Source organism: Apium graveolens, chromosome 3 (assembly GCF_009905375.1).
Source record: "Apium graveolens cultivar Ventura chromosome 3, ASM990537v1, whole genome shotgun sequence".
Classification (NCBI taxonomy): Eukaryota; Viridiplantae; Streptophyta; class Magnoliopsida; order Apiales; family Apiaceae; genus Apium; species Apium graveolens.
Genome location: NC_133649.1, coordinates 230123156 through 230132668, shown reverse-complemented (window position 1 = coordinate 230132668; position 9513 = coordinate 230123156). Strand labels below are relative to the sequence as shown.

Here is a 9513-nt window from a genome sequence, read left to right as displayed (position 1 = left end):
AATGAAGCAGCAACCAATTTAAGAGCAGCTGAAAAGGAGCAGTTGAAGCCAATCAACTGGGAGAAGATTGATGAGGACATTCAGAAGAAGTGTGGGCTAGCAAAGAAGCCAGAAAAGTCATCCATTCATCACTCTCAAGTCAGGAAAATCTCTGTGAATGAAATGAGCATGAACTATCTGGAAAGAGGACAACCATCCTGCATCAAATCTCCAAAGGCTATAGTACTTTTGAAGCCAAGGGTGAATTATCCAAGAACCTCACTAAAGAACCCTTTGGACACAGTGTATGAGACACCTAAGCCTGATGAGAAGAAACTGTTGTCAAGATCCATTGCCTTCTACAAGGATCCAGCTGATTCAGCTTTAAAAAGGAGAATTGCTAAAATTTTCAGGAATGGTAAAGAAATTTGTGTGGTGGCTGGACATCCTCAATTTGCTGAAGCAAAGAGAGAAGAAAAGGCAAGATTGTAGCAAGAAAAAAAGCAAGCTGCTCTAGATGCTAAAAAGGCTAAACAAAAGAAAGAGCAAGCTGCTATCTTGGCCAAGCCACAAGCTGTGAAACCAACACAACAAATTCCTACTCAGCCATCTGAAATCACTGAATCTCAAGATCCAAAGAAGCAAGTTGAACCACAACAGAAGAAATCTCAAAGATACAAGGAATTGGCCAGGAAATTGAACTTTGTTGGTAAGGAATTGGAGGATCAGTTTCCCAAGGAATCCACTCCAACTACAACTCAAGCACCAAAACCCTCAGTGGTATTTGAAGACATTAAGGTGGTGGATCCTTACAGGAATATTCATGGTGAACCTATTGTGCCTAAGGATGAACCAATAGACTGGGAGAGTCTACCAATTCCTGACTTCAATTTGCCAATCCTTAACAAGACAAAGAGAACAAAGTCAAGAGCAGTCAAGAAAGTGAAGCTGTCACCTCTCAAATCATCTAAAGTCAACAAGGGAGATTACTTGTACTTATGTGACATCAATGAATTCTCTGACCTAAACCTCTATCTAGATGAACTGGTAGAAGTTAGAGGGATTGATGCTTACAGAAATCTACCTGAAAAGTTAGTTTTCAAGTACAAGGGAGGAAAGGAGATTCAATGGCCACTTCACAGGATCCTTAAGAAAGCCAATCTGTGTTGATAAAAGTTTATTCATCTTTCAAGAAGAACTTTGGTTTCAATGTAACTGTAAGAAGAATGGTTCTAAAGAAGATTGAAGAACTGAGGAGTATTAGAGCTAAAAATGCACTCCCAAAGACTCTAACTATTCCTTACATAGGAAGTAGAGTGCATCTAAGGCCCTACTGGCTGATGAAGTTCATGGATGACAAAGCAGTTAGAAGATTTTTCAGATTAGAAGACCAATTGAGCATCTCTAGAAATGAGACTCTTTTGGAGATCCAACAAAAGCTAAATCTCTCAGAATATGATGAACTGGAATTCCACAGACAGCTCCAAAATCAGATAGAATAAAACAACAGAAAGCTTGGAAAGAGATCCAGACCTTCAAGGAACTAGATAAATCTGTTTAGGCTAGAGGAGCATCTTGAAAAAGACTGTGAGCTAATCTTTGTACATTTTGTCATTTGAAGCACTTTACAGTTTTTTAACTTACTTTTAAAGTTGTATGTTTAGGGTGTTTTGTTATCATCAAGTTTCTCTTAATTTATGGATACAATTCCAGTAGACATAAATTGGGGGAGATTTTTGTGAATATGTTGTGTACTTGATGATTTCATTAACAAAATACCTTAATAGATTTTACTTAGTGAAAAATGTAGCACTCGACGGATAAGGAATATAGTCCCGACGGATGACTCAATATAGTCCCGACGGATGATAATCAATTATCCATCGAGTGAGTAGCTTATGTAATAATGAGTCTGTAGAACATTTCTGCATACACCTTTTTTAGATTCTGTAGTAGCTCTCAAGTCATGTTGACTTTAATTAGATATGCAGAATAGGTTGATTAATTGTACATAGAAGATGTCTTGTAATTCTGTATAAATGAAATGAATTCAAGTGCCAGATTGCTACCCGACGGATAAACAATAATGCCACTCGACGGATGATCAACTAGGCAACCCGACGGATGATCATGTACCCGAAGGATAATCAATTCAAACATCAGTTGACAGTGACAACACAGTCACATGCGTCGAGTGTATGAAAAAGGAATGTGGAAGCCTATTCAACTGGGTTATTATGAAGATATTCATAGATGCTGGAATAGAGTAATGAAGCAGCATAGTATTAGACTTGATAGGTTTTTGTTTTATTATCTTGTCTTATTACTTTGTAATCGTGGTGATATATAAACCAAGAAGTAGCAAATAGAACAACAAGAACACTAAGCAAGAAAATTCTCAGAGAAACATTTGTAAGCTGTATTCTTAGCATTTCTCTGTAAACTTAGTTATTCATATTTGTAAGAAGTTGTGAGCAAATCTTGTTACACAGAGTTCTCTTGATATAATATATATCTCTGGTGGATACATTCAGATCCACCAGAAAGTTTTTAAAGACTTGTGTTTTTATTACTTATTTTTTGATTCATTCCAAGTTATTATTCCGCACTTTGTAAATCAATTCACACAGATATATATTTTAAGTTAGAACACTTTTAAAACCAAGAAAAAGTTTTACGAATTCCATTTAACCCCCCTTCTATAATTCTTGTTGCATTGTTAGGGACTAACACAATTGAATAAATAATGAGATATAAAGATTATGAAACAGGCATGCATATATGTCATATCCACATGCTCCAATATATCATAAGATTTGCTAATTACAATCATGCACTTATCATAAGATAATGCATATACATATATACATCACAACAACAGTTATACGGGTAGAAAACTTTCCTGAGCATTCCGGGGTAGACTTAAGCTTAGAGTGGGTCCGATAACCTATAAACAACAACATAAGTCGGATTTAGACCACGCTCGCTTAAGAAACTAGTCAAAACTCACTCATACCCAAACGGTCGCTTATACGCTTAACGATTTGCGTTAATCGCTCGCGTACCCTCGGCTCCACTAATTTTAATAAATTAATTGTTACAAATTTTAAGGAGACTCTTTTGTGAATACTCTACAAACTGACTAATTAATCTTACATAATTATTTCGTACTCCAATTAGTCATTTAAGGACCTTAATCAAGGTTTCAAAGTAAAGCGAGGGGTAATGGTTCGCTCGCGAAACGTCGTTACTTAAAACGGTCGTTTCTCCTAAACTGTACATCGGATCCAAGTGAATCACATACCAAAACGAAGCTTACGACATGATCTAGATACAAATTGTAAAGTTAGAGATTGGTCAGTGAGCTTTCCGTCCCGAATACTAAGTACAAGCAATTGAATGAAAAATGGCATTACGACGGCTATGTTTATGCGATTACCAATGTTTATACTACTCCAATTAACCACAAACCAACTCATATCAATCAATACAAACCAAATTCATCTAAAACTTATCACATCAGTCCATAACCTCAACATTTTCCAACTCATTCAATCACAAACATGAGCTACTAACTATACTTAAGATTTATTAACCAACAACCAAGATTCATAACCCAAAATCACCACAAATCCAACCAAACTTTAAACAAACAAGAATCATGCTTCTCATATACTATATCAATCAAAACCACTCCTAAATACTCAAAAGTAAAGCTAGGGTATGAGGTTTTACCTTCCTTGGTGAGTGATAAGTAGCTAGGAAGCCTCAAGGAGCCTTGATCTAACCTCCTACAAGCTTGATCTTTCAAAGAAATCAAGAACACAATTTAGTTTCAAGAAATTACTATTTACCATCTCCTACCTTGATTTATTGGAAGATATTTACAAGGAATTAGAAGCTTAAAATCCTAGGATATACTTATCTAATCATAGGAAAGCTTACATAATTACCTTGGAGTTTGATTATGAAGTGGAGCTTGGAGTTTGCAAAATTTTCTTCCTTAACAGCAAAGAGGCCGAGAGCTTTGTTCTTGGAAAGCAAAGTCAACTTCTTTTTTTTTGTGTTATGATTTTTTGGTTGCTTGCTTTCCCTTTTTGGCATGGCTACTTTTTAGAATTTACCATGGTAAATTATATTTGGCCAATAATCATCCAACAAAACAAATCTACTTGTCATGCTTATATCATCATAACTGTGTCATCTTTCAACACATGTCTTCTCCTTGTGGTGTGATAACATCATCATCCACTAACCTCTTTGATTAAACCTTAATTACTTGGCTAATGACCGCTTATCTGTTAAACGGTTCGCTTACCTTTCGTTCTCGTTCGTCGTTTGAGGGATCATATCCGGGATCTTATTACTTGGGTTCCCATAACCTTTCTCAATATTTTATATTTCTTTTATGATCCTCTCTTATAATTCTTAAATGTAAATCCTTTTAATCATGTTACCTTATACTCAATTCTTTCGGTATCTGGTGGATTTTCGGGAAAAATCAAAGTGTTCGAATTTGGATTCTGACGATCTTTACATACACTCATATACTTTATGGAGTACTAATAAGATCTCAGAATATCAATAAAAGAACTCCTACATAGTGTGGCGTGAAAAATTTCCTTAATCAGCAAAATTACTATTCATAAGAATTACAAAAAGTCCAAAATTGTTTTGGGGTTCTTATAGATGCGATGCATGACATCCATAGCAGGTTCGCACGTGATCTCACCCAGACACTTGGGACAGCTTTCAGAGCCACCAGTGTTGATATTCAGTGGCCAGTTTTTGGTGAGGATTTCATGTATCCGCCTCCGGACACACCTGACACTCCACCCGTTGAGGGTGAGGAGCTTGATTCTGATTAGGTATGCCTGAATTCCTTACTATTACCTTCACTAAGGACAATGAATATTTTAAGTTTGGGGGTAGTAGTTGAAGGAATATGTTTTGTGTGAGTCTCATATAGTTGCATGTTCATGATAGTTTAGTTCATATAGTTTGCATATTTTTCCATATAGTTTATTTATTTATTTTTGATAGTTTTATGTTATTTTGTTCATATAGTTTTCATGCATTTGCATTATAACATGATCCTTTAGATAATTTTTCCATTTGACTTGTGATATTGATGTTAGTGTAGTAATGTCGTGTTTAGAGATGTTAAGTCGTATTAAGTTGATTCGCATGCTGGAGACACTTGTATTTCACTAAGTCTTATAGGTTGCTAAAGTGCGAGATCATAGTCATGGTTTATTTGTTTGTCGAGGTGTAATCACTTTTTTATAGTTAGAATTTAGGATATTCTCTTAATTCTAAAAGACATGGATATTTAAAATTGGAGAAAATTGGATTTCATTGCTAGTTGTGTGGCTAGGTGTTAAATAGCTAGTAGTCGGCTCATATTTATATGAGTAGTCTAGGGTTGAATGAGATGGAGCGAAACACACTCATTCAGAAATTCGTTGCAAAAAAAAAGAAGAAAAAAAAAAGAAAAAGAAAAAAAGAATAAGTGTTATGTATAATTGATCACGAGTGGGCTCTTTAGTACTCGAGTTATTAAGTTCTTCGGGGACTTTGTGCCTAGTGACCTAAGGCTTTTATAGTCTGGGATCCGCTAACCTAACGTTCGCTACATGGGTACTATTGTACAAGTCTTTTATGGACCTCACTCATTGCACGATCAAATAAACATACTTGTGTTGTTTTGTTGTGAATAAAAGCATGAATCCGTATAGAACTCCAATATAAGAATTGAAGTGTTATGAATTATTTTGAGTCTAGCTTTTATTCTATTTATAAACTTGCGATTGTTTCGATAAGTAGTGAGTCATGATTGTCGGTCTAGTTGCGATAGTATATCTGTAAGCATCTGCACACATGCACGTCTCTGTTTTGTACGTTGGTTTGTATGATTTAATTGATCTTTATACGAGTAGCTGCAATTGTTGATAGGTTGTTTGTTGAGTGGTTGAGTTATTCTACTGGGATCGTTGCATTCATATAGTTGCATTCATGGATATTTGTTTCTTGTTCTTTGAGTCTGTTTATGCTTGAGGACAAGCATCGATTCAAGTTTGGGGGTATGTTGAGTGGCATTTATGACACTTTATTATGCTCTAATAAGCTTTGAATTGATGCATTTGTACTCAAGTTGTTAAGTGTTTTAATGTGTTTTCTAGTATTTTTGCATTTCAGGCATTATCTAGGTAATCAGGTGAATTAGCATTGTTTTGGTGCTAATTTGGTGTCAAGGTGGTGTTGGAATAAAAGCTCGTGGAAAGCCGGATCGAAGCAGCAAGGAAAAAGATGATATCAGAGTTTTTTTCCAGAAGGACGGCACACCCGCGCTGTGATAGCGCGCGCCCGTGCCAGGATTCCAGAATGACAGCACGCCCGCGCTGTGATTGCGCGCGGCAGCGCCGGTGCGAAAGTTTTGAATCCTGATTCTAATGCAATTCTAATTGGGAGACTTCCAGATTGATTAGGGCTGCTATATATATTCAAATAAGAACGTTTTCATAAGAGAAAAGTACCAGAGCGCAAGGAGATCTGTAAGAAGACCGTATTAGCATGAGTCAACGAAGAAGGAGAAGATCTTATTTTTACTTGTGAATCTTTGTTTTAAGTTGTAACTTGGATGCTAGTTTTCTTACTTGTGAACCTTTACTCTTGTTTCGTACTTGGTTTTATTTATTTGTTATAAAGACTACGTTTGTTATACCATGCTTTCATCGGAACCTACGTTGATGATGAGTCCGATTATGGGCTAATTGTTATCATGGGGTTCTAGCGGATTTATTTATGGATTTCTTTAGTTAAATTGTTTCGATGCCTTAGTGTGTGGTGATTGTATGATAACCTAGTATGGGTTGTGTTTATTCTTCTTATAAGAGTCGCGAACTTGTAAGATAGCGTGTTAATTCTTAATGAAGTGACAGTGAATTTAAGGATTTAGAACTTGCCATGCTAGTATAGGTTCATGTGTTATTGTTATGCATGATTCGTAGGTAATTTTACCCATCTCACTTGCCCTATGTAATCATGATAGATAACTTGTGCTTAAACCGTTATGTTGTCAAATTCTATACACATATAGGGTCTCAATATAATTAGTGTCTATTCAGCTTCTATCTCTTTTGTGGATGTCTGGTAGTATGGTACTCGTGCCACGAAAGTTGGCGTTTATCAGTTTCGTGTTATCTGATTAGTGTCATCACCATTGCATGCTAAGGTTAAGAATAATAAGGCTATTGAATGAAGTATTTAATGAAGTTAGAATCCCATGTTTGTCATATATTAATTCAACCAATCATATTCTCTTAGTTATAATTGTTAGTTTAAATCTTAGTTATAAACAACCCAAATTGTTATCATCTTAGCATTGAATAATAATCATACATTGTTGCTTAAGTGCGTAAATTACATAATTAACCAACGCTAGTCTCTGCGGGAAAGAACTAGAAAAGATTTTATATTACTTGCAAACGCGTAAACTTGCGTGTATTATTTGCACGTGTTTAGTGACTAACACATGTCAGAGAAGATAGCCATCATACATCTCTGAAATATGGCAGGTGCACCACACAACCCAAAAGAAACTTTTCTGAAGGCAAAAATAACAAACGGATAAGTGAAGGTAGTCTTTTCCTGAACCTCTGGAGCGATACAAATCTGATTATAACCCGAATAGCCATCCAGAAGACAATAGTACTCTTGCCCAGCCAATCTGTCAAGAATGGTCTTTAGAGATTATGGTCTTCCCAAGATTATGGGAATCTTCTTATCCTCCTCGAAATCAAGAATTACAAAATCAGCAGAAAAGAGGAGTTTGTCCACCTTGACCAAGACATCCTCCACAATGCCTCGTGGATATGTAATAGAGCGATCGGCCAACTGTAAGGACATATAAGTGGGCTTTGGATTAGGCAAGTCTAACTTCTTGAAGATAGACAAAGGCATCAGATTGATGCTAGCTCCCAAGTCACATAAACATTTGTCAAATGACACTTTTCCGATGGTACAAGGAATAGTAAAGCTTCCAGGATCTTTAAGCTTCAGAGGCAACTTCTGTTACATAACAACACTGCATTCCTCTGTGAGAGCAATGGTCTCTAAGTCATCAAGCTTCACTTTTCGAGAGAGAGTACCTTTCATAAACTTTGCATAACTAGGCATCTGTTCAAGAGCTTTCGCGAATGGTATGTTGATATGAAGTTTCTTGAACACCTCCAGAAACTTCTCAAACTGCTTATCCAACTTTTTCTTCTGCAGCCTCTTAGGAAAAGGAGGTGGAGGATAGATCTGTTTCTCTCCTGTATTATCCTAGGGAGGAGTGTGTTCCACAGTAGTCTTCCTTGGTTCCACTTCTGCTTTCTTCTGCACTTCTTCCTCAGCCACAGCTTCATCTTCCGAAACTTGAGATTTTTCGAGATTTGCAACCTTCCCAAACCTCAATGTAATTGCCTTAACCTGCTCTTTTGCTTCCTTCTTGCTTGGAACTTCTGTGTCACTAGGTAGTGAACCAGGTTAATGATTCAGCAAGGCATTGGCAATCTGGCCAATTTGATTCTCCAAGGTCTTGATAGACACCGCTTGGCTCTTGCACATGAGCCTCAACTCCTCCAAATCAGATTTTTCATTAGATTGCTGCAGCTGGAGTTGTTGTCTTGATGCATATTAAAGTTGCTGCAAACCAGGTGGGTTGTATTGCTTTATAGCATACTGCTGATAAGGTTGTTGCACCGCATTCTGAGTATTGCTCCAGCTGAAGTTAGGATGATTGCGGTTGTTGGGATAATAGGTGGCTGGAACTGGCTACTGCGACCTCTGAAAGTTGCTCACGAACTGAGCTGATTCACTAAAAATAGCACACTGCTCCGTCTCATGTGCACCAGCACAAAGCTCACAGACACTAGTGATCTGATTAACTCCATAACTGACCAAAAAATCCACCTTCATCGTCAAAGCCTTAAGCTGAGTAGCTATAGCAGTAGCTGCATCTACCTCCAGAATTACTGCTACCTTGTCTTGAGGTAGTCTCTTAGTTGGTTTCTGGTATTCATTAGCAGCCATCAGTTCAATCAACTCATAAGCTTCATCGTAGCTCTTAGCCCATAAGGCTCCACCTAATGTTGCATCAAGCATGAGTCTAGAAGTTGCACCTAACCCGTTATAGAAATAGTTAATGATCATCCAGTCAGGCATCCCATGGTGAGGACACTTTCGAAGCATCTCTTTATATCACTCCCAAGCCTCACACAAAGACTCTCCAGACTGCTGCGCAAATTTAGTAAGAGCATTCCTGATTGCAGCTGTCTTCGCCATAGGAAAGAATTTAGTAAGGAAATTTTGAGCAAGATCTTCCCATTTGGTGATAGAGCCTGGTAGTAGAGAATGCAACCAACACTTAGCTTTATCCCGCAGAGAGAATGGGAAAAGTCTTAGCTTAATAGCATCTTCAGACATATTGTTGAATTTGAAAGTGTCGCAGATCTCGATGAAATCTCTAATATGCATGTTGGGATCTTCTAT

General features: G+C 37.1%; 1 non-coding gene across 1 annotated transcript; it reads left to right on the top strand.

Annotated features, from left to right (window-relative positions):
- The first annotated feature begins 9184 nt into the window (after positions 1 to 9184).
- LOC141716506 (small nucleolar RNA R71) lies at positions 9185 to 9291 on the top strand. The gene has a single exon (XR_012573214.1). It is a non-coding gene; the product is annotated as a small nucleolar RNA R71 (small nucleolar RNA).
- Positions 9292 to 9513: the final 222 nt, after the last annotated feature.